The sequence below is a fragment of the Argopecten irradians genome, chromosome 11 (genome assembly GCF_041381155.1).
Source record: "Argopecten irradians isolate NY chromosome 11, Ai_NY, whole genome shotgun sequence".
In the NCBI taxonomy this organism is placed as follows: Eukaryota; Metazoa; Mollusca; class Bivalvia; order Pectinida; family Pectinidae; genus Argopecten; species Argopecten irradians.
Genome location: NC_091144.1, coordinates 5,287,095 through 5,313,822, shown reverse-complemented (window position 1 = coordinate 5,313,822; position 26,728 = coordinate 5,287,095). Strand labels below are relative to the sequence as shown.

General features: G+C 34.4%; 1 protein-coding gene across 5 annotated transcripts in view; it reads right to left on the bottom strand.

Moving 5' to 3' along the window:
* The window catches only part of LOC138334348 (vitamin D3 receptor B-like), a 580,118-nt gene that overhangs the window by 138,732 nt on the left and 414,658 nt on the right, over positions 1–26,728 (bottom strand). The gene's annotated exons all lie outside the window — the stretch shown is intronic.

The following is a 26,728-nucleotide window of genomic DNA, read 5'->3' as shown; positions in this document are numbered from 1 at the left end:
TCCTCATAAACCTGTGTAAATTGTACATGGATTGGTCCTCATAAACCTGTGTAAACTGTACACATGGATTGGTCCTCATAAACCTGTGTAAACTGTACATGGATTGGTCCCCATAAACCTGTGTAAACTGTACATGGATTGGTCCCCATAAACCTGTGTAAACTGTACATGGATTGGTCCCCATAAACCTGTGTAAACTGTACATGGATTGGTCCCCATAAACCTGTGTAAACTGTACATGGATTGGTCCCCATAAACCTGTGTAAACTGTACATGGATTGGTCCCCATAAACCTGTGTAAACTGTACATATGAATGGTCCCATGTGTAAACTGTACATGAATTGGTCCATAAACCTGTGTAAACTGTACATGATTGGTCCCCATAAACCTGTGTAAACTGTACATGATTGTCCCATAAACCTGTGTAAACTGACTTAAAGATGGATGGTCCCCATAACCTGTGTAAACTGTACATGGATTGGTCCCCATAAACTGTGTAAACTGTCATACTGGATTGGTCCCATAAAACCTGTTGTAAACTGTAAAACGTGGATGGTCCTCATAAACCTGTGTAAACTGTACATGGATTGGTCCCTATAAACCTGTGTAAACTGTACATGGATTGGTCCCTATAAACCAGTGTAAACTGTACATGGATTGGTCCCCATAAACCTGTGTAAACTGTACATGGATTGGTCTCCATAAACCTGTGTAAACTGTTCATGGATTGGTCCCCATAAACCTGTTTAAACTGTACGTGGATGGTCCTCATAAACCTGTGTAAACTGTACATGGTTTGGTCCCTATAAACCTATGTAAACTGTACATGGATTGGTCCCTATAAACCAGTGTAAACTATACATGGATTGGTGCCCTTTGAATCTGTCTAAACTGGATCCTGTTTGGTTCTTAAACCTGCCTTAAAAAGGGAACCATGGTTGGTCCTTAAACCTGCCTAAACTGGACCATTATTGTTCTTTAAACCTGCCTAAACTGGACCATGTTTGGTCCTTAAACCTGCCTAAACTGTACCAAGCTTGGTTCTTAAACCTGCCTTGATTAGACATGGATTAGTCTGTGTTTATACCTAGTTATTAGCCATATTGTTTCTGTGGCCAGGGAATGACTGTATGACATTTCTATTTCTCTAATACTTAGTTATGATGGTAGATAATTAAATTATCTGGTGGCATGGTTGTTTGATTTATCTGTAAAGTATTTAGCAGATATGTATATACATTGTACACCTGTATATACACTGTGTATTACCTGTCTACCTGGTGTATGTGGTCAGTCCAACTGACCGATCAAGACTGTATACCTGAGACTTAAACACATTAGTATGGGATCATTCCGTGTGCGTAAATGTGTTTTGAGACGGCCCCTGAGAGCCCCAAAGCCACCAAGATAAGTTTGTACTCTAGGTAAACGGACTAGTACATTAGAGTTGGAAAATCCGTAGAAAATCATTCGAGATATTATTCTGGATTTTGTATTTCTAAGAATAGTTTTCTCCTGCAGTGTTTCAGAAGAATTGAAATATGTATACTGACGTCTACCTGAGGACCAGGTAATGTGGTATTGAATATCGGGAGGGTTGATAAACACTTGTGTCAGCCGGGACTTGTGTGTGTTGTCTTATAACTGACCTGAAGTTTGAGGTGGCATTTACAGTACTGACACCGTGGGTTGGAGTTCAAATATTGGCCATATATGCCTTCAACACGGTCTGTGTAAAAAGCCCCGGGTGGCGGAGTGTGTCTGACACATAATCTATGGTGGAGGTACGTAATCTAAAACGGGTCATACGCCTTGTTCTGCTGTCCTCCTTCATATGACATGAAGCTACAGGACTGAGGAATGTCATCATTGGTGATCAGAACCATCTAACACCCTAGGGAAGTGTAAATACCTTGTGGTACCTTGTACCACCCTACTCACAGTACCCCTAGTATCGGAACTCTTCAATGAGACATCGAAACAGATCAAAGGCTCGAGTGATATCTTAACCCTGTTTTCATTTCATGTTGGATTGATGAAGTGAATCACTAACAAGTCATTGTGAATTCTGGGATTTAACTATCCGTGGCCCTAAGACTTCTGTCAGGTAAATAAGTGTGTGTACTAAAGCCTAAGTCTGAGAGTCAATACACCTGGTAGAGTTTCTCTACCCTAGCTACCAACTCACTCCCCAAGGCTGGGTATTGTCTGTAATATGGTCATGACCCGTGTGGTAGTTAGATCATAATTTGATTAATGTGATCATGCTGATTAATGTATAATAATTAGTTAGATTGATATACAATCATACATTTGATTAATATACAATCATACATTTGATTAATATACAATCATACATTTGATTAATATACAATCATACATTTGATTATATATAGATATATGATCATACATTTTATAATATATAAATATATGATCATAACTTTGATTAATATATGATCATATATTTGATTATATATAGATAGATGAACATACATTTGGTTATTATATGAAATGTAAATATACGATGATGTTGTTTGGTAATTATATAATATATAAATTAAGATCATATGTTTGGTAATTATATAATATATGAATATACGATCATACATTTGGTAATTATATAATATATAAATATATGATCATACATTTGGTTATTATATAATATTTAAAAATATGATCATACATTTGGTAATTATATAATATATATATATCCGATCATACAGGTACATTTGGTTATTATATAATATATAAATATTTGATCATACGCTTGGTAATATATTATCCATACATTTTTATTTCCCTAACAAACATTTGGTAATACAGTAAGAAATAATTATTACATTAATTTTTTTTTTTGTTTGAAAGATTTTTTAGTATGTTTTGAATAATATTGTTTCCCTATTTGTGTGTGATATTTACATAATATGTCCAAAATATAGAACCAGGTTTGTATATATAAGTATTAGGTGTTATGTTTAAAATTTAAAGCTAACCATGAAATATTGTGAAATCAGTAATAGATTATCACCTAATATATCTTTAGTGGAGCATCATGGTAAATATGTATCACAAACGCAATGGAATTTATATAAACGTTAAAAAAAAACTTGTACAACTAATTTATGATATTTAAAAAGATATATTCAAAATACTTTGATAAAGATTTAATATTGCATCATTTGTAATTTTGATAGAACAAAAGTTTCTTTTCATTCTCAGGTTTAATAAAAAAGTAAATACGGTTATTCTAATCTGGTATGATTAACTATATATTGTTCCAGCCGAGTTAAAGTCTAATGAAATCAACAGTATCGCTTTACAAGCTTACGACAGCCTTAACATCAGAAACATATATTTTTTTATGTTAGTAATATAATGCTTCAATTACAACATTGAAATTGTTGGATAATATTGGATAATGTTAAAACAAAAAAATTAAGCTGTATTGAATTTCTGTAGGTTTGCCTCTTATAAAATTTCTTTTTTTTATCAATGGACTGTTTGTAACTAATAGCTCTATTTATGTTCATTGATAGTATTGACAATTTCTCGATATGTTGACACTTTTATGTGCAACATTCAATGTTTTGAAACTTTTTTATATAAATATGAGTTACTTTGTAAATTTTATTGAAATGTTTGCTAGGCTTAGTGTGTTAAGATTGTATCTGTTCATAACAATATTCATTACGTAATGTAAAATCTAAAAGGAATTATTCTTAAATATAAAACTGTCCAGCCCACCAGATAATAAAACATAAAATTAAAAGAAAATGAAATTAAAGTTCAGATGTCATCATACATCTTCTCCAATTCAATTTCAATTTGTTTCATGTATTGGGAATGGATGGGATTGATTTAAAATTTAATGGTAAACCATTGATATATCCTTATTAAGCAGTAACACACAGTAGTAACTCACAGTAACTATATAAAGGTCAGTAATAGTCATACTGACCATTGAATTTGGTCTGACAGACAATATAACAAGGTCAGTAATAGTCATACTGACCGCTGAATTTGGTCTGACAGACAATATAACAAGGTCAGTAATAGTCATACTGACCATTGAATTTGGTCTGACAGACAATATAACAAGGTCAGCAATAGTCATACTGACCATTGAATTTGGTCTGACAGACAATATAACAAGGTCAGCAATAGTCATACTGACCATTGAATTTGGTCTGACAGACAATATAACAAGGTCAGTAATAGTCATACTGACCATTGAATTTGGTCTGACAGACAATATAACAAGGTCAGTAATAGTCATACTGACCATTGAATTTGGTCTGACAGACAATATAACAAGGTCAGTAATAGTCATACTGACCATTGAATTTGGTCTGACAGACAATATAACAAGGTCAGTAATAGTCATACTGACCATTGAAGTTGGTCTGACAGACATGATTTATTAGCTGACTAAGATGCCACTGGACACCTTCAGGTAGTAAGGAAGGTCACTTATCACCTCCAGTTATCCACTTGGTGTATTGGTGAGTGTTGTTTATAGTTTACAAGTACTTGTTATCTACTAATATGTGTATTGGTCACTCTGGTCAGTGGTGGTCAAAAATGATAAAAGTCACTAATTTGGGAGTTACATCTTATTAACTAGATAAGTATACATATAATTTATCTGGTAACAAAATTGGTCTTATAAAGGGGAGGTAATATAAAGGGGAGATAATTTTGATAATGTTGTGTTACAGATGTGTTACTCTGGTGTCTAACTACCTCATAATTAATACCAAAAGAATATCTTACAGATCACTGTTATGCAGTTATAAAAAAAATACATTTGTGGAAAAATATCATCTGGTAATGTAGACATTGACAACATTCATGATATCTATTGTAATGACATAATAAAATATCTGTAACCGTGGCGACAATTGTGAAAAACAATGTCTGCACCATCTTTCATCACCTTGGAGTTGCATGAGATCATGGAATCATATTTAACATGTTCATCCCCCGTAATTTCATATTGAACTGCTCCAACTTTTAAGTAATGGAAGAGTTCATTTTTGTTTTCAGGGTTGAATGAAGTAGTGATGAATGTATATTTATTAATTGTTATGCAATGTGAAAGTGTTTTACTTTTGTTTACACTTTGTGATCATGTTACAGCTATGTATGGGGATGTATATAGCTGTCAGACAGTGTGGCTATTGTTGTCATTTAATTACACAACAATACAAACATACAACAACAAGGGAATGTGGTTTTCTAGACCAAAGGGCATCTCCATCATCTCCTATACAGTGTATTATCTATACAGACCATCATACACTATCTACTCTGATACGATTTAGGAATATTGTTTGTGACTGTGTATTGATGTATCAATAGAATTGTTTGTTGTACTTTGGTACTTTGTCAGGAAATTTGACCAACAGAATTTCAGAAATATATGTTGATGGAGATCCAATTCTTATTTGCAGCTATGTCCTAGAATAATAAAACATATCTTATATAAAGGTCCTATAACCAGAGATACTGAGACAATGGTGTTAAGAATATCAGTAGATAAAGGACGGCTTTAATGCTTACAGTCTATTTCAGTGAAATTTACTGCCAGGAACATGCTGATATTTTAATTCACACATTTAATTACATTACTAGACATATTTCTAGACAAAGAATTAATTTAACAAAAGATGCTAATTATTGGAGGACATGTTGTATTTGATATAAAAAAACCTTCAGTTTAATGTGAAATTCATGCTATTCACATTATAGGATAATGAACAAGATTGATATAGATATATACCCTTCCTTGGCATTTTAATGTCTCAATATGGATATAACTGCCACAGACTACAATTATTAACCTCTGATCAGGTGTATATGGAAACCTATCAACACTCTAGAATGGTAATATTAACCTATAGTTGTGATTTATGGTCGGTGACCCTGACTGATATGGATGGTTTCGTACAGTTACTGTGACATGGGATGTGTATTGGAGCATTATTAGGTGCATGGAATCGTCAGGTGCATTGTAAAAAATTTATTCTTATTCAATTGTCATACAAAGAAATGGCTTAATCAGCGTTTCCTTATGAGTCGAAGCTTGTCCACATATAAATTTCAGTCTTCCTTGTAAGGTTATACAAGTCCTCCCGCAGATGTCTCCTAATATATAAACTGTCACGCTCAAAATATGCTGAAAGCATACATTTTGACATCTTAGAAACTGCCGGATAAATTTGATGAAACTTAATCTTATGTAAAGGGAACATGGAACTCTGAATTAGATTCAAATTAACCAATAACCTTTATTTGACGGAATACGATATAGATTCATAACCAAGACCCAGAACTTGAGAATGACCTGCGTCCCATGGCATTGGTTATGAGCAGGGTTTAGAACTCCAAAAACGGCCCATACCCTTTGGCGCAGGAGCACCTGTAAACACGATTTACAAGACAATGAACTAGCATAGTCCTCTGGGGGTTCGTTAGGTGTAATTTCTCCGTGGTGCATCAGTTGGCTCACCAACTTAAAAAGATTCTAATAAGTAAATATTAGGGAAATAATCAGTCAACCCTTAGAATAAATAATTCAGAATGAACTTAATTGCCTCATTAACTGAAAATTAATTAAAAGTAGAGTTTAATGAAGTCTACGCTAGGAGAAAGTAAAGAAGTTAGATAATATATATAAAACCTTTCCAAATTTATGCTAATGATGAATTAATATTTGCAAATGTATGCAAATATCGGTGAGACCTGGTTTTAAAATTTGAAGTGTTCTATGTTGGTTTGCAGGCCATGTCAGTTTGGGGACTCTAAATCCTATACCAGGTAGGTGGCGCTAGATCATTTTGATTTCGTCTTTTACCCTTCTTACTTCCCCGACGGGGAGATACACAGTGTAAAAGTGTCAGTAGCACACATATATATTCACACATCAAGTGTTTTTTAATTTATGTTTTGTTCTGCACTGTATATATACATATTCTATATTTACAACAAATGCATGTGTATCGTTGGAAGTATAAATTGGCCTTGTCTATATGGTGATGATTTGGTAGAGTGACTTGCCTGTCAAACTTACCTGTGCTTCAGAACAATCACCTAATACACCTCCACTGAAATGCAGATCACCTTGATTTCACACCTTTGGGCATTATCATATATAAATGGTAAAATTGGTTTGTTATTCGATATACATGCCTTGAAATTGTGAGATTTTTTGCACATAACACCAGTTTATAGAGACAGTGAAATCTAAACAGGTTTTTAAAGGTCAACTTATTGTACTTAACATTCCTATCAAAGTGAAAGCAGCCCTAGATTTGAGAGGGAAATTATAACTTTAGTTTGGAATATTGATTGGTAAGCATGCATCTACACCCTGCCAAAAAGTCCCACTATTTTACTTTTGATAGTTTCTTTAAATAGATTTGTAGATATCTTTTTATATAGTCCCAGTTGTCACCTTTCCTATCATTGTTGTAAAAATTCAAGGGTAAATACCATTTCCTTGTTTATTCTTTATAGCTTGACTTGTGCTCCAGAAATCATTGCTTCGATCAAACTATACCAATGAAACCATTGTTTCGATCAAACTACCAATGAATTACATTTTTCAAGTATCACGGTTGTAGAAGATTCTGATCATGTAATGAAATAAGTTTCTAAAGATATAAATTATAAAGGTATTGTTAAGTGTACATTGTAAAGTACATTGTATATGGAAAGGGAGACTACTCTGTAACCTATTGTAAGGAGTATAGAGGAACACGTAATATCAATTCACTGATGCATAACATATTAAAGAATGATGCCAATTTAATGGTGCAATCACTGAATCATAACTGCAATGTGTTTTCAAACGAGTAGAGACTTTACCACAACAGTCTCTCCTGCCTACTCCAGCTTGGTGCAGCCATTTATTGGGGATGAATAATTCATTAAAATTTGATTAATTCACACCATGTGGAAGTTACCTGTCTACTGTTTGCAGGTGAATTAACGAGGCTTACTTACACATTGTGAAGGCCTTAGCACTGCTGTGTTGTTTGAGGTGGTTTTAATCCTAAAAAAGATTTGTGTTGTTGATGATAGGGGGATCTTTATGGGTGGTCTAAATGTGGCTAACTGGGCCCCCTCCCCTCTCCCTTCCCTCATATCATTGTGGTAATCTCTGACAAGGACACCGCAAGTATAACATGATGGTTTTTGTAACCATTCATTTCCTTACAAAGATGCCATTTTGTTGCTTGTAATTCTTTAATTGAAACACCTTTTTGATAAAAGGCTAAATCTGAAGTGTAGTATCTCTTAATTTTGGACTAAAACCTTTGTTGTTATATATACTGTCACCATTGTACAGTAAAACCTTGTTATACTGACACCATTGTACAGTAAAACCTTGTTATACTGACACCATTGTACAGTAAAACCTTGTTATACTGTCACCATTGTACAGTAAAACCTTGTTATACTGTCACCATTGTACAGTAAAACCTTGTTATACTGTCACCATTGTACAGTAAAACCTTGTTATACTGTCACCATTGTACAGTAAAACCTTGTTATACTGTCACCATTGTACAGTAAAACCTTGTTATACTGTCACCATTGTACAGTAAAACCTTGTTATACTGTCACCATTGTACAGTAAAACCTTGTTATACTGTCACCATTGTACAGTAAAACCTTGTTATGGACATGTAACTACAGATACACCTTGTTATACTGTCACCATTGTACAGTAAAACCTTGTTATACTGTCACCATTGTACAGTAAAACCTTGTTATACTGTCACCATTGTACAGTAAAACCTTGTTATACTGTCACCATTGTACAGTAAAACCTTGTTATACTGTCACCATTGTACAGTAAAACCTTGTTATACTGTCACCATTGTACAGAAAAACCTTATTATACTGTCACCATTGTACAGTAAAACTATTGTACAGTAAAACCTTGTTATACTGTCACCATTGTACAGTAAAACCTTGTTATACTGACACCATTGTACAGTAAAACCTTGTTATACTGACACCATTGTACAGTAAAACCTTGTTATACTGTCACCATTGTACAGTAAAACCTTGTTATACTGTCACCATTGTACAGTAAAACCTTGTTATACTGTCACCATTGTACAGTAAAACCTTGTTATACTGTCACTATTGTACAGTAAAACCTTGTTATACTGACACCATTGTACAATAAAACCTTGTTATACTGTCACTATTGTACAGTAAAACCTTTTTATACTGTCACCATTGTACAGTAAGGCCTTGTTATACTGACACCATTGTACAGTTAAACCTTGTTATACTGACACCATTTTACAGTAAAACCTTTTTATACTGTCACCATTGTACAGTAAAACCTTGTTATACTGTCACTATTGTACAGTAAAACTTTGTTATACTGACACCATTGTATAGTAAAACCTTGTTATACTGACATCTTTGTACAGTAAAACCTTGTTATACTGACACCATTGTACAATAAACCCTTGTTATACTGACACCATTGTACATTAAAACCTTTTTATACTGTCACCATTGTACAGTAAAACCTTGTTATACTGACATCTTTGTACTGTGAAACATTTATTTTTACTATAATCACTGAAAATGTTTTGTAAAATCTTACATTAAATATATTATGTTGTCAAGATTGGAAATGTATTTCGTTGAAATTAATAAGAGCTAAAGATAAATTTCAACATCAGGTTTCCTTGAGACATTTCTAATCATCTGTCTCAAATGAAATCTTTCAGGCATCATAAAACTCTCTGACTTAAATATGTAACATAAGATTGGACTCTCTCAAACTTACAAAAACAAATATCTGTAGCAGCATGCACCTAATTGTTCTTCAAAGAAATCTATATGTTCTAGTTTTTCTGCAGTTTGTTGCCTCCCAAGAAAATTAATCTCCAAGTCTGCTGGAATCCTTAATGTCTATGGTTGTGCAACTCTTCAAGCAAGGCCCTCTAATGAGACGTTTCAAAGCAAAAACATAATTTAATTTGTTTAAAAAACTTCAAAACTGTTTTCAAAATGTTTTTGAAGTTACTTACTTTAATTTGTGTGCTGCATTTAACTGATTGTATATAAAATACACATTTCTGTTTTGTGCTTTTATGGGGGTTTTTTTTGGTCAAAACCCTTATGTTTTTTATGTAACTAAGAAAAAATGCTTCACTAAGCAGAAATGAAGTTTTACCATATACTTCATAAAAATTACTTTCATTTTACCAGATATTTGCATACATAATATTTCTGATGATTTTTATTATTTTTCCCCCAATCTGTTGTTTGGAAGATTTATGTAATGGATGGTCTGTATATTTATATAGTGTTGAAGAATGGATGAATTTAAAATTAAGACAAAAATTGTATGATTTTAAAATTTCAAAAATTTGGAATGATAAAAGGTACAAATATATCGCATTATATATATTTATTTATTTGATGTGGAGGATCTGATGTGAAGATTTCTTTAATGTTTTATTCGTCATTGATTTGAAGCTTTAAAAATATCTTTGGTTTGATTAAACATTTAATATTTATAGCTTGGGCAAAATCAAATATTTGATGTATTTTGAGGAATATTATCTTAGCTTTGTTGTTATTCTTGAAGGGAAATTAAGGCATGCTATCTTTAATTTGGTCTGATGAGAAAATTTTATCATTTTGTCTTAATGTAGATTATTTTTGAGTGATATACATTTGAACTTTAACCTGCCCATTGTTGTATTTTTAGGTCACCTGAGACGAAGTCTCAAGTGACCTATTCTAATCGCCTTTTGTCCGTCGTCGTCCGTCGTGCGTCGTCCGTCGTCCGTCGTCCGTCGTCCGTCGTATGTCCGTAAACAATTTACATTTTCGACTTCTTCTCCAAAACTGCTGAAGCAATTTCAATGAAATTTTGCAGAAACCTTCTTAGGCATAAGGCCAATCAAAATTGTGAATTATATGGTCCCCACCCCCCAGGGGGCTGTGGGAGGGGCCAAAAGGGGTAAAATTGAGTAAAATTTCAAAAATCTTCTTCTCTACTCACAGATGTGGTAGAATCAAATACTCTTCATAGATAGAAAGGTCTTAAGGTCCTTTACAAAAATTGTGAATTATATGACACTGGGGTCTCTAGTTTCCGCCTGGGGAGGGGGTTAAGTTTACTATAGTTTATATTGGGAAAACACATTTTTGCGCATTATTTGGTCATTTTAATAGGAAATGAGTCAAATGTTGTCAGAATTATCAGTATGAGATGGCCATTTAATCCTATTAACAAATTTTCTATGACTGACCCCAAGGGGCCTTAGGGGCGGGGTCAAAAGGGGTCAAATAGGCTAAAACTTCAAAAATCTTCTTCTGAAATACTGGAACTGGTAGAATCAAATACTTTTCATAAATAGAAAGGTCTTAAGGTCCTTTACAAAAATTGTGAATTATATGACCCTGGGGTCTCACGTTTCCCCCTGGGGAGGGGGTCAAGTTTACTATAGTTTATATAGGGAAAACACATTTATGAATATTATATGCCTATTTTTCATAGGAAATTAGTCAAACTGGGTTAGAATTATTAGCCTGAGATAGCATTTTAACATCATATCCATATTGTTCATGGCTGACCCCCAGGGGCCAGAGGGGCGGAGCCAAAAGGGGTCAAAGTGGTAATTTCAAAAATCTTCTTTTTGAATTCACAGATTTGATGGACCCAGATACTCTTGATAGATTGGAAGGTCTTAAGGCCCTTTACAAAAAATTGTGAATTTCATGGTCCTGGGATCTCAGATTTTCCCCTGGGGAGGGGGTCAAATTTACTATAGTTTATAAAGGAAAAACACATTTAAGAACATTATTTGCTTAGTTTTCATAGGAAATTAGTCAATCTGGGTTAGAATTATTAGCCTGAGATAGCATTTTAACATCATATTCATATTGGTCTTGGCCGATCCCCAGGGACGAGAGGGGCGGGGCCAAAAGGGGTCCAAATGGATAACATTTCAAAAATCTTTCTTCTGAATTCACATAATCTTCATAGATTAAAAAGTCAAATTTATAAAATCACTGACTGACTTCAAGGGCCTGATGGGCAAATATATCGTGTTTATATGCATGTCTTTGTTTCATTCTGTATCTGAAATCAGGTGACCGTTAAGGCCTATGGGCCTCTTGTATTTTAGAGCTAGATCTGTGAAAATTCCTAAAAAATGAAAGTGCATTAATTTTAATTCACAATGTTTTTTTGTAGTCTTAAGGGCTGCATAGAATTCTCTTTCATGTAATTTTTATTAGGTCACCTGAGAAAGTGACATATTCTAATCGCCTTTTGTCCGTCATTGTCCGTCATGTGTCGTCGGCGTATGTTCGTGAACAATTTACATTTTCGACTTCTTCTCCAAAACTGCTGAAACAATTTCAATGAAATTTTGCACTAACATTCCAGGGTGTACCCTTTGAGAGGGGGTCAAGTTTACTTTAGTTTATATATGAAAAACACATTTATGACCATTATTTGCTCAATTTTCATAGGAAATGAGTCAAACTTGATAAGAATTATAAGCCTGAGATATAGTTTTATAACATCCATGTCAGTCCTAGCTGACCCCCTGGGGGACCAGAGGGGCAGGGCCAAACATGGTCTAAATGACTTAAAATTCAAAACAAATTCTGAGTTCACAGGTTTGGTGGAAGCAAATACTGTTGATAGATTAAAAAGTCAAATTTTTAAAATCACTGACCGACGTCAAGGGCCAGTATATTAGTGTTTATATGTCTAAACAAACTCAAGTGACCGTTAAGGTCCATGGGCCTCTTGTTTTATAGATAATATACAATAAATGTCTTTGAAGTGTTTTTATAACAAACAAAAATTTCTATCCTGTTTGAAATGCAGCAATACAGTGCTGTTTTTACTCTGGTAAAGGCTGTCAGTAGGGATAGGGAAGTTGGAATTACCTGTAGATCAAAGCTGCATGCTTACACAATTCTTGTTAGATCATTTCATTGTGTATCCATAACGAGCTAATGCAGGTGGAATGTAAAGAATGGAGAAATGAGAAAATGTTCCTTCTAGCTCCAGGCTCAGAAACTCATCATTATAAAAACCTTGTTTGTCTGCCGCTATACACGGCTAATGTTTACAACAAACACAGGTTTAACACCAGGCATGTCGAGCGCGAGATTGGACAGTGATATCTACTAACGTATATTCAAAGGACAGGACACATTGTTTTAAGTTAATAAAGGGGAATAACTCCGGGTTCACCATAGGGAAAGGGGGGTAACTAATAAGAGAAAGGATAAAAAGGGGAATAAATCTTTAAGAAGGGATCAAAAGGTGGATTACTCCTTTTGGAATAGAGAAGAACGAAACTTATTTCGGCGAAATCAGAAGACTTTCTTTTTAGAAAGTTCAGACTAAGTTTGTAAGATTAAAATTCACAACTTTTGGCAAAATGGGATTGAAGAAGGGGAATAACTTGCCATTTTAGGGGGAACAACTCTTTGATAAAGGAACTGCTAACAAAGATTGGGTAACATTAGGGAAGTTGTAAAAAAATTATTGAAAATCTTTGTCATCAAGAATTTGTAAATAGAATAACTCCGGAAATTCGTTGATGCATTGTATATATAGTATATGACATATATACAAATTGTTGTTAAAGTTGCTACTTATGTTAAAGCCTATAGTGTTTTTATTCTGTCTATACATGACAAAATGAGCCAGTTCATTCTGATGTCACAGGAATTTCTGTACAGTGTGGTATTCTGTATTGAAGAGAGAAAAGTGATTTGTTGTTAGGCCAGGTTTCTTTTGATTCAGATTGGGTTTTTTGTAAAGACTGTTTTTTATTGTTAGAGAGAAATTAGAACTTCCCTATTATACCTCTGTAGGCAGTCACAGTTGTGAATGTATTGTGTTTTATTCCGGATAATTCATATACTAAAAATATGATATTCAATTTCTTTCTTTTTTCTCCTCGTTGTCATAGAAAATTGTTCTTTTTTGTGGTATCCAACCCAAACAAAGTACTTGTAATGTCCTTTATTGTGTTGTGAAGTAGTCAAATACACTGTACCAAAAATGTGTTTTATCTAACACAGGTTGATCAACTATAAATGCATGTGCTCATGTCATACACTCATTTTACAATACTTAGTCACTGATGCATGTAAAAAAAAAATCATTTGTACAAAAACATCTGTAATATATAAATACGATTTGCTGGTCTTAACCGCGATCTACTATCTATTCAGAGATTGCTCATCTTTCACAATACTAACCGTCAGTTGGTCACACTTGACTGATTCTACGTAACAATAATCTCGATTGACCTTTGACCCTGTACGTGGGGTTCTATGAATGTTAAATCTACTATCTAAGGACTGGTAGTTATAGTTGGTAAAGATTCGTCAGTTCTAGCCCAGTGTTATGGTAAAAATGCCATTCACATCGGAGCTGTGTAAATCTAGGATATATTGTGTCGTTTCCTCGTGTTGAAACGTTGTGTCGGGATATCTGATACAGTCAGTGTGTAAGTCGGGACATTCCTGGGATATATCACTAAATTACAGGTAAGATGTCTAATTGTGAAGTCTCTTTGTTATGTGTTTAACAATGACATATATATGGGAGGAATTAACGGGGATGGTGTTCATATGGTAAACACAGAACATTTATAAGTCAGAGCACAGCAGTGATATAGGTAATATAGGTACAACCCTGTTCTTATTCATATGTGGGCCAAATCATGTATGCATGAATATCATCTGTCAGCTTATGATAAATGGTGGTTTCCATGGTAATTTACAAGTTGGTTGTGTGGTATTCATGTTCCGATCCCTTTTTCTCTCTCCACCCAAACTCTATATAATGACTTACCAGGAGACCTCTTCCTGTGTGCACACTGACTTGGTTCTCAACATTGTACACAATTGTGCTAGGTTGGGGCTCAGCTGTGAATCTGAAAAAAAATCCCATAAATAATCTTTGTGTAGCTGTCTGTTATCTCAGAAAGGATATAAAATATTAATAAAATTCGCCTTATATATCGACAGGTGGTTTTTAAAGAATTTCAAATTTCAAACACAGTGGGAAAAAAATATGCAACTTAATATGCAACTGTAATAAAAATTTTAAAAAGTGTAGGATTTCAGAAAATTTGCTCTATTAATTTACTCTTATTAGGTTGAATAAACTTTCATCTGAAGTTAGTTGTTCATAATTTTTTTTTTATTGAACTTAAAAAAAAAAAATTCTACATTAAAGATGAAAGATATCACCAGTGAAGTTTTGACATTATCACACTATAAAAATCACTACAGTCATATGTATTATCACACTATAAAAATCACTACAGTCATATGTATATCTTCAGGCTTTACTTTATATGTTACACTATAGGTTTTGGTTTTAATACTTTATGGTATCACATTCAAGTTTATAATTTCATATTTATTGCAATTTCATATTAACAATTTCATATTAACAATTTCATATTTATTGCAATTTCATATTAACAATTTCATATTAACAATTTCATATTAACAATTTCATATTAACAATTTCATATTTACAATTTCATATTAACAATTTCATATTAACAATTTCATATTAACAATTTCATGTTTACAATTTCATGTTTATTACAATTGTGTCATAAATAACATTTCTACAGCAAGCCTTGTCTAATGGCCATTTAGATAAAGATCTCTCGTGCCATTTTGGATGATTTTTGAGAAGTTTTCTATCCATTATTCCTTATAAAAGGCAAAAGAAAATTCAGAATGACATCTTAGGTAGATCAGCTGATGAAAAAAAAAATTGGAAATTTTAGAAATTTTAGAAGGCAAATTTAAAAGAAAAAAGAGGATTTTGTGAAAGATCAATTAATAAAAATATTTTTTAAATCATAAATGCGTTCCAGTGTAGAGAGAACTGTTAATTGTTCAAACCCCAAGGAATCTCAGCTTGAATGTGTGTATACATGTATGTTTTAGAACTGTCTTCATGATATACATACATTTAGAAGTCTGCAACACTCAAAATTAACTAAGACACTGCAAAACTCGACACGTATGCACACTATCCCTCCAACTAGCAGGTAAAAACTAATTATCGTAGGATATCTCAAATATATTCCAGAACATTTTTATATATATATACCCTGATACGAAATACATATAAATGTTGTAATAATTATTCTGATTGCCTTAAGGAAAATATAAACAATTAAACGAACAGAAAGAAAGTGAAATAGCATGAAAGAGATATTTTGATTGATTGAAAATAAAGAATGAAAGGAGACTGATATGTGAAAGCCCTCTAGCGAGAGGACAAGATTTGTAGAAAAATAGCTGTCTTCGTTTTTGAAAATGAAATGTATTGTTTTTGAAAAAAAAAAAAAAAAAAAAATTAAATATGAAATTGTATATTAATATGATGAAATATTGCAATTTGAGTAAAACATATTACAAATTGAAGTTAAGAGTTATCTAAATGTAGTAATTTTTAACCCAAGTCATGTATTTTAATGAATTCTAATCAACTGACCGTTAATGACTTGACCATAATATAAACTGGCTATTATATAATGCATTAACCAGAATATTTTCCCAATGTACCAAACATTGGGCTCTCTAACCATCGCTATCTAAATCAATACCAAAGTGCCATGAGGTCGACAAGACTGAACTCAAACCAGGTATTCATTCAAACATTTTACTGATCTCAGTGATAAAATTTCTTTTAAATCACTCGGCTGGTCTGGGAGTGTAATGTTGTAAAGAAATGATCACCGCTATGGATAGGAGACACAAGATTATCTTAATTAATTCAAATTGTTCTCAACTGAATAAAACCCCTGGTAATTATCACGACACGTCTGCCATTATCACAATAATGTTCTGTGTTGCATAATTTCATGTCACCAGCGTTTAAGATTGTAATCATTCCAGATTTTCTTTACCTGTAACCAGTACTGTTAGATAAACTCGAGTGTGATCGTAAAATTACCTGTTGTTTTCTGTTGGGATGTGGTGATTAGAGTACTAAATATCAGCTCATGTAAATATTACATTCTTAACATTTGTAAGACCGCAGAAATCTATATTAAAATTTTGACACAAATTTTAATTTTCTGGATTTATTTCCTTCATAATCATCATTAAATGCTGTATTTATTTATGGGGATGGCGGGGAGGGGGACCGGGAGCTTTAGGTAATAGGGTTCATAAATATATTCACAATGTTCACAATACCCAAATATCAAAAGGAATGAAAAATTTATTTCAGGAAATTTGATAAACTTAGGTTAATTTGTCTCCAATTTTGAAGTAGATTTAACGATAACTACGGTATTGGGTCTATTATACCTGTCGATCGCCTGCTCAGTTGTCGTTATGGTATGCCTCACAGGTAATGTACTATAATTGGTATTGTTCATTACCCGCTTGGTGAATTATATCATTATGCGTGGTTAATGCATAATTTGACAACGCGACTGAACAATAACTCAACCTACTGTTAGTAGTGGTATCTCCAGGTTGTATATCTTTTGTTAAAATACCATTACATTGATTTTTTTCACCGTGGGTTTTTTTAAAAGTAGTTCCATTTGTTATGTAGATATTGTATTCTTTTCTATATCAATATTATTTTTGGAGAAAAAAAATTGTAATTATTGAGTTGGCTAAAATAGATTTCTCTCGCTGTGGTTATGTTCACACCAATGGGAATCAAAGGTGAGTTGAAGGAGACTGGAAATATTTGGCAGGTTAAAGGTGACCTTGGGGTCATCTATACTGTATTACCTACATTAGAAAGGTTACCTGTGTTTGTCTACGATAGTAATGGGAATAGATAAGTACTGCTGTAGATTTGTTTGTTTTCGTCCTACTTTTGACAATTGGATGTTTGGGTATATAATAGAAACATTTTCTGCTTAATATTCATATCTCCACTTACAATGGGGTTTGATTAATGTAATATTCTATTTACAGCAAGGGTTATTTAAAAATGTGTCAAACTTAGGGGGAGGGGGGAAGCCAGAGTACCGGAGAGAAAACTACTGACCAGTGGTCTTCTCAATATACTTATACAGTATACTTGGCAACTGCTCCATATGGGATTTGAATTTGTGATCCAGAGGTAGAGGCTTTAGGTAATATGTACATATAACCACTATAAAAGGAAACAAGAAACATTATTTAAAATCATTTTTAGATTGATACCTTAACAGACATATTCACAGTCTTGGTTTCGACCATTCCCCTGAAATACGCAATGACATGGTAATAGCCATGTATAAAATATTGTGTAGAAATGTTAAAACCCTAGTTTGTACACACTAAGTGTAGTGTATTTGCCTGAAGGAGGACATGAAAGTCGCTACTCTATCAGTCAGTCGGAACGAAGATTTTAAATATTCCATGGCTTAGAGGGGACGTTTAGACCAGATATAGAGAAACATGCTTTAGATATTCATCACTATGTGTTATTGTCACCATTGTAACTCTCTATCGATGATTTTCTAATATGACATTCTTTGTATAACCAGACAAAAAGTAAACAGAACTTGGACAAGACAATTTGTTTTCAAGGGACAAAAGAACATAAAAAATATATGGCAGTTTAGGAAAAGTAGTAAAATCGCTTTGTAACTAAATTATACAAAGAAAGACATTTTAGGTGGTTTCTTTAAATGTTACTAAATATTTGATTCCCTGATATGATATTTAGGTATGATAACAGTATACCTTGTACATGCAGTTACCATACGTACGCAGATGTAAAATTTCTTCAGGCCAAGTAATGAAACTGAGTCCATCTCTAATCAACATTTAGGGATAATCTGTTTGATTATTTTTCTCTCTTACTTTAATGAGAAATTGTAAAAACTCAGTAGAAACATTTTCAGTGCTGTTATCAAAGGAACGTCGCAATTCATCAAAGTTAGTGATGTTGACAATGGTCACCGCACACATGTAATGATGATGTCACATGCAAAGTGATATTTTCCCTAGCAACCAGGGAATATCCCCGTCAAGTATGGAGAAATAAACCTTCATTGTTAGTATGCACACAGCAGATTTGTGGCTGATCTGATGGTGTGGTAGGAAGGGTGTCACTGTAGTATTTAGTTGTTAGTATGGATGGTGTGACCGGTAAGGAAGGGTGTCACTGTAGTATTTAGTTGTTAGTATGGATGGTGTGACCGGTAAGGAAGGGTGTCACTGTAGTATTTCGTTGTTATGTAGAAGGCTGTGTTGGTATGTAGATACATGTCTGACCACAGCATACACCACACTGCCCTTTGTTTTGTGGGGATAACATCTGATGCTCAGCCATAATGTTTGTCTTGTTTACTTTACATTTAATATGATACCGGACTGCCTGGTGATGCAAGTTTTAAACATGGCCTAGACGTAGCTATGATGTTGGATTTCACGTCATACTGAACTTTAGTGCTCTTTGCTTGATTTATTTATCAAATATAAATGTTAAAAAATTTCATTGGTGGCCCAAGATCTGTACTTGATGTTAAAAGCATTCCATTGGTGGCCACAAATTGGTATGTTTTGTTAAATCATTCTATTGGTGGCCCAAGATCTGCAATTGTTGTGGAAAGCTTTCCATAGGTGACTGAAGATCGGTACTGGTTTTAATTTACAGACAATTACCTAGAGGTACAAAGATTGTTATTTGAAGCTGTACTCAAAATTCCATGGTAGTTTCAGGTGGGGGCTTGTTCATGTAGATCTTATACCAAAATATTATGGCCGGAGGTTTTGCCTTAGGAAGAGGGTAAAGACTTTTAGGTATTATTTGTTCAGTTCGTAAAGGCAATATGATACAAACTTTCTTTCATAAGATCACAGCTTAAACGACTGACAAAAGGCTTAAAGATGTTTATTTTGTTTGAATTTAGTTGTGTCTTTTATTTATTAAATGATGCTGGAAACGGTGATGAAAATACTTATACAGACATTAGGAATATGTTAATTAGTATAGAATATATATAGAAATTCATTGAGAGATATTGCAAGATTCAGCAAGGTTTTGTGTTTATTAGGAAAACAGAGATCAAGATAATTAAGAAAGGAAAAACACCAGAGTAGGATTGTATCTTAAAGTGTTAAATGTAATTACTGTCTGTGGGGTTTAATTGTAGGTTTGTAAAGGGTATTGAAGATGGAGCCAATTTGATGTCATATAAATCGTTACCATCTGCGAGCTAATGTGTCTCCTTAAAGCCTCGTTCTCAGATTTACATCCATAGTTTCATCTCACCGATTTTTTGTTTCCCTACATTTGTTTTGTAACACACCTGCTTAGATTTAGTTTGGAGCCTAGACTTAATTAGACTTTAATGTTGGTAGAAAAACTAAAATTGGATTACAATTGTTCTCATTCCAATGGAAATGAGATATCCAATTTGGGCTATCACAGTTGTAATGTGAAAAGCTTTAATTAAACATGATCCAATAATCTATTATGTCAGCAGGAGAAAACAATACAAAAGTATATTACACCGATAAAGAGTGATACAAAAGGTAAAGGGGGGGGCTGGGATGAGGAGTAAGGGGAGGGAGGGCTGGGACAGGGGTGGGGGCTTGGAGGCTTGGAGGGAGGTCTGGGGGTGTTTTCAGGAATCAATAGATAAGATCTAACAGTTGTCTAACCTAGAACTTGATGCATTGTTACTAAGAGCTACTAGTTACCATAGTTTTATACCTTTAAGAATATTAATCAACAATAGGTTGTTTTAAAATGAAAATTCAGGTATGTAGAACAAGCCTTTGAGCTGTTTTGTTTTATAGTCACTTTTCATAGACATTTATATCTTAATTGCAAAATGGCTTTTTGTTCAGAAGTTAATTTAGACACTAATGATAAACATCTTGTACAATATGCCACATTGACAGCGTGCCACATGATGCATGTCGATGGCCACTGTGACCTTGTTTTGTGACCTTGTTTTAAATGTATTATTGATGGCTGTTTTTCACTGGTGATGTTATTAGTATCTGGAGCCAGACATAAAACATCCTACAACTTCCTCTGCATACACCACCCACTCAATCCATAACTCCAACAGCTTTATATGTCAGCTCTGACCATCATCAGACTTTACTATATACATGTTAATATCAGTCCTGTAAAATTATCATAATGTCGACATAGTAACCTAGGCTGGTGGACAGGTAGCTTATTTTCCTTTTGTACTGCTCACTCAGGTCTTCTTCCATGAAACTGTTGCTCACTCAGGTCTTCTTTCTTGAAACTGTAGCTCATTAAGATCTTCTTTCTTGAAATTGTTGCTCACTCAGCTCTTCTTTCTTGAAACTATTGCTCATTTAGATTTTCTTTCTTAAAACTGTTGCTCACTCAGCTCTTCTTTCTTGAAACTGTTGCTCATTAAGATCTTCTCTCTTAAAACTGTTGCTCACTCAGTTCTTCTTTCTTGAAACTGTTGCTCATTTAGATCTTCTTTCTTAAAACTGTTGCTCACTCAGCTCTTCTTTCTTGAAACTGTTGCTCATTTAGATCTTCTTTCTTAAAACTGTTGCTCACTCAGTTCTTCTTTCTTGAAACTATTGCTCACTCAGTTCTTCTTTCTTAAAACTGTTGCTCGATCAGTTCTTCATTGAAACTGTTGTTCACTCAGTTCTTCTTTCTTGAAACTGTTGCCCACTCAGGTCTTCTTCCTTGAAACTTGCTCACTCAGGTTTTCTTCCATGAAACTGTTGCTCACTCAGTTCTTCTTCCTTGAAACTGTTGCTCACTCATTTCTTCTTCCTTGAAACTGTTGCTCACTCAGTTCTTTCTTGAAACTGTTGCTCACTCAGCTCTTCTTTCTTGAAACTGTTGCTCACTCAGCTCTTTTTTCTTGAAACTGTTGCTCATTTAGATCTTCCTTGAAACTGTTGCTCATTTTGCTCTTCTTTCTTGAAACTGTTGCTCATTTAGATTTTCTTTTTTAAAACTGTTGCTCACGCAGTTCCTCTTTCTTGAAACTGTTGCTCACTCAGGTCTTCTTTCTTGAAACTGTTGGTCACTCAGCTCTTCTTTCTTGAAACTGTTGCTCACGCAGTTCATCTTTCTTCAAACTGTTGCTCACTCAGGTCTTCTTTCTTGAAACTGTTGCTCAGCATTTAGGAGAGATAGCTATAGTAAACTATAGAGTGGTTTGGATTTGGTAGAATGAAGCACACATACAGACAGGGAAGATATCTATTATATATAGTTTATAGGTTAAGTGGTTTATACTTTTACGTGGAACAGTTACAATCATAAGTTTTCCCTGTGGTTATAATGCTTTATTGTTTACTGATGAAATCATAGCCTTGAACAGCATATCCATATACTCCTGATTCAATCACATGGATTCTAAAGGTTGTTAATTCTGGTGTGACTGGGCCTTGTTTTCCTTTTTTTTATCATTTAGGAGTTTTGTAAGAGAAACTTTGATAGTGAGGGATTGTAGTATTGATGTGTATTGATTGCGACAGACTGGTATGATTAGCCTGTTGGACCATTGATCCAGCCTAGTTAGAGGCCAGCATTGATAACTAAATGCCAAACAGCATTGATTTTTGTATGGTGTGAAATTCCTGTCTTGTGGTGCCTGTTACACTATATATCTGTATATGGTTTGGGGCTTCTTACTGACCTAGTTATTACAGGTTCCTTGTTCAGCAAGCAAAGGAAAAGTGCACAGGCTTCATCTTAGCTGTGACAATCACTATTAAGGTGAACAAATTAAAGACATATAAACACTATATGCTGGGCCTTGAAAGTTGGTCAAGTGAGTTACTAATTTGACCTTTCTACGAACTCGATGGAAGGTAGTATTGGCTTCCATCACACCTTGTGTACATAGAGGTATAGTTTTGAAAATTTTATTCCAGTTTTTGACCTTAGATCTTGAAAGCTCGTTAAAGCCTCCTGCTGCGTCCCCCAGGGGGGGTAATCGCAGCGACAGAGTATGGTTGTTATAAATGCCTATATCCTACACTTGGTTCTAATTATTCAAATCAGTGTTTCAGAGCTTATTTCACCTTCTGACAATTGACGGCTAAAATATTGTTCACAATTATGTTTTTTTGCATACATGAACTAAAGTTAAACATGACTCCTTCTCCACCCTATGTCGGTCGGGATAACAGTGATGCACCCAAAGGGCTATTTATTTCACAGATGCTTTATAAAAACACCTTAAGACCTTTCCATCTATAATAATTTGATTCTACTATATCCAGAATTTTAGAAGATTTTTGAAGTTTTAGCCTATTTGACCCTTTTTTTTGCCCCGCCCCTCTGCCCCCAGGGGGTCGGCGAGGACCAATGTGGATATGATATTAAAATGCTATCTCAGGCTAAAAATTCTAAGCAAGTTTGACTCATTTAACTTGACCCCCTCCCCAAGGGGAAACAGGACACCCCAGGGTCATATAATTTACAATTTTTATAAACAAACTTTAAGACCTTTTCATCTATAAAGTGTATTTGATTATACCATTTCCAGAATTTTAAAAAAATATTTTTGAAGTTTTAGCCTATTTGACCTTTTTTGGCCACGCCCCTAGGCCCCCAGGGGGTCGGCCTGGACCAATATGGATATGATATTAAAATGCTATCTCAGGCTAATAATTCTAACCAAGTTTGACTCGTTTCCAATGAAAATTGAGCAAACAATGTTCATAAATGTGTTTTCCTTATATAAACTATAGTAAACTTGACCCTCTCCCCAGGAGGAAACGTGAGACCCCAGGGTCATATAATTCACAATTTTTGTAAAAGACCTTAAGACCTTTCTATATATGAAAAGTATTTGATTCTACCATTTCCAGAATTTCAGAAGAAGATTTTTGAAGTTTTAGCCTATTTGACAATTTTTTAGCCCCACCCCTCTGCCCCCAGGGGGTCGGCCAGCACCAATGTGGATATGATATTAAAATGCTATCTCAGGCTAATAATTCTAACCAAGTTTGACTCGTTTCCAATGAAAATTTCCCTATATAAATTATAGTAAACTTGACCCCGTCCCCAGGGGAAAACGTGAGACTCCAGGGTCATATAATTCACAATTTTTGTAAAGGACCTTAAGACCTTTCTATTTATGAAAAGTATTTGATTCTACCATTTCCAGAATTTCAGAAGAAGATTTTTGAAGTTTTAGCCTATTTGACCCCTTTTGACCCCGCCCCTAATGTCCCTGGGGGTCAGTCATAGAAAATTTGTTAATATGATTAAATGGCCATCTCATACTGATAATTCTGACAACATTTGACTCATTTCCTATTACAAATGACCAAATAATGCGCAAAAATGTGTTTTCCCAATATAAACTATAGTAAACTTAACCCCCTCCCCAGGGGGAAACTAGAGACCCCAGGGTCATATAATTCACAATTTTTGTAAAGGACCTTAATACCTTTCTATCTATGAAGAGTATTTGATTCTACCACATCTGTGAGTAGAGAAGAAGATTTTTGCTTTGAAATTTTACTCAATTTTATCCCTTTTGGCCCCTCCCACAGCCCCCTGGGGGGTGGGGACCATATAATTCACAATTTTGATTGGCCTTATGCCTTAGAAGGTTTGTGCAAAATTTCATTGAAATTGCTTCAGCAGTTTTGGAGAAGAAGACGAAAATGTAAATTGTTTACGGACATACGACGGACGCCGGACGCCGGACGCCGGACGACGCCTGACAAAAGGCGATTAGAATTGGTCACTTGAGACTTCGTCTCAGGTGACCTAATAACTATCAACATATACGTATCAGTTCTACTTAGTAATTCCATATAGCTGGAATAACAAAGGCATACACAGGGCAATTCTGAAGACAATAGCGACCTTTGACCTTGAGAAGCTGGAGAGTGTGTGTGATAGAGATAGTGAATCACATCTGGAGATTGATTTCCTAATCAAGGTAAACTAAGGCTATCATTAAATCGGATTAGGATGTCCTTTATCTGGGGGAGACTGACAGACGACACACTCAACAGAAACCTGCAGTGTCTAAATCTCTTGTCTCCATCACAGACAATAAATAGGGGTTAAATGGTAGACCAGCCTACACCTTTGTCTCTACATGGAAACATCAAGAATCAGAGAAATGACAAATATCCTGTGGCCAGTAATGAGAACCTGTTTTTACTATTGCTATGATATACATAAAGCAGAGCAACAACGTTTCCATCTCCATTAAATCTACAGGACAATCTGTCTGTTATTGTCAAACTTAATTAAAACGATTCAAGAAAATTACATGTTCACCGCCATTTACATCAACACAAGTTTTGAGTAATTAGCAACGAATAAAAACATTTACAGAAACTCTCAGATAATTATCTAGAAGATTCTAAGGTTTGGCATTTTGATGACCTCAATGACCTTACTAACCTCTGATGACCTGAAATGAACTTTTTCAACTTGACTGGTGACCCAATGACCTTGCTAACCTCTAATGACCTGAAATGACCTTTTTCAACTTGACTGATGACCTCAATGACCTTGCTATCCTCGGATGACCTGAAATGCCCTTTTCAACATGACTGATGACCTAAAATGACCTTTGCTAACCTCTGTTGACCTGAACATCTTGTCAGTTCGTGAATACAGTACAGCCAAGAAAAGGATGTAAAAGATACTATACACTTTGGTTAGTAAGTATAACTAAAACAGAATCCATATTTCTTGGTAAAATCTTCTGCATTGATCAACTCCACTCAATTTGGCGTGATGCTAATTGTACTTTTCTGTGACAGAGAGTAGGAGATAACAAGTTCCTATAGGCGACAGACATACAGTCGATGGCCAGGCTGTACAGATACATCAGAAATGATAACTACCCTTTTTTTATTTTTTAGTACAATTACTCTGTGCCTACAGACATCTGTCTGTGATCACGTTTCTAAGATGGCAACTTTGATATTCTGGTGGGAAGTGATGATGAATTTACATTCAAAAGATGGACACAAGTGTTTGTCTTTGTTATAATGTATTTTATCTAAATACATTGTTAGATAATTGTAAAGAAAATATGTCCTGTTCTGATTTGTTTGATCAGATTTTTTGGATCATGTTTGTTGGTTAGACACATTGGATCAGAGTTCTTCGATCAGACTTATTTGCTCACACTTATTGAAACAGACATGTTGGATCAGATTTATTGGATCAGACTTATTGGATCAGACTTGTTGGATCAGACGTATTGGATCAGACTTGTTGGATCAGACTTATTGGATCAGACTTATTGGATCAGACGTATTGGATCAGACGTATTGGATCAGACTTATTGGATCAGACTTGTTGGATCAGACTTGTTGGATCAGACGTATTGGATCAGACTTGTTGGATCAGACTTGTTGAGTTATTAAGATTTACTGACTCACACTTACCTAAATTTTCATGTGAGTCTGACTTTATCAATCCGTCTGTCAGATTGACCAATGACAGAGGTTTAAGACTTTGTTATACATATACCTACGCCTATAGTCTTGGTGAGAAGGATAAAGTGCAACAGAAGAGAAGATACCTAGAATCTGTGATATTGTTTTAATCTCTGTGGAAGAATGCAGGTATTGAGAACTAGAATTGACTTCAGTTAGGGTCCTTGGTGCAGCACCTGTGTAGCTACTATACCTCCTCCCTATCAACTAGTTTTACTCAAGTATAAAATACATTTCTTATTCTGAATTGATATCAGCAGGTAAACTAAT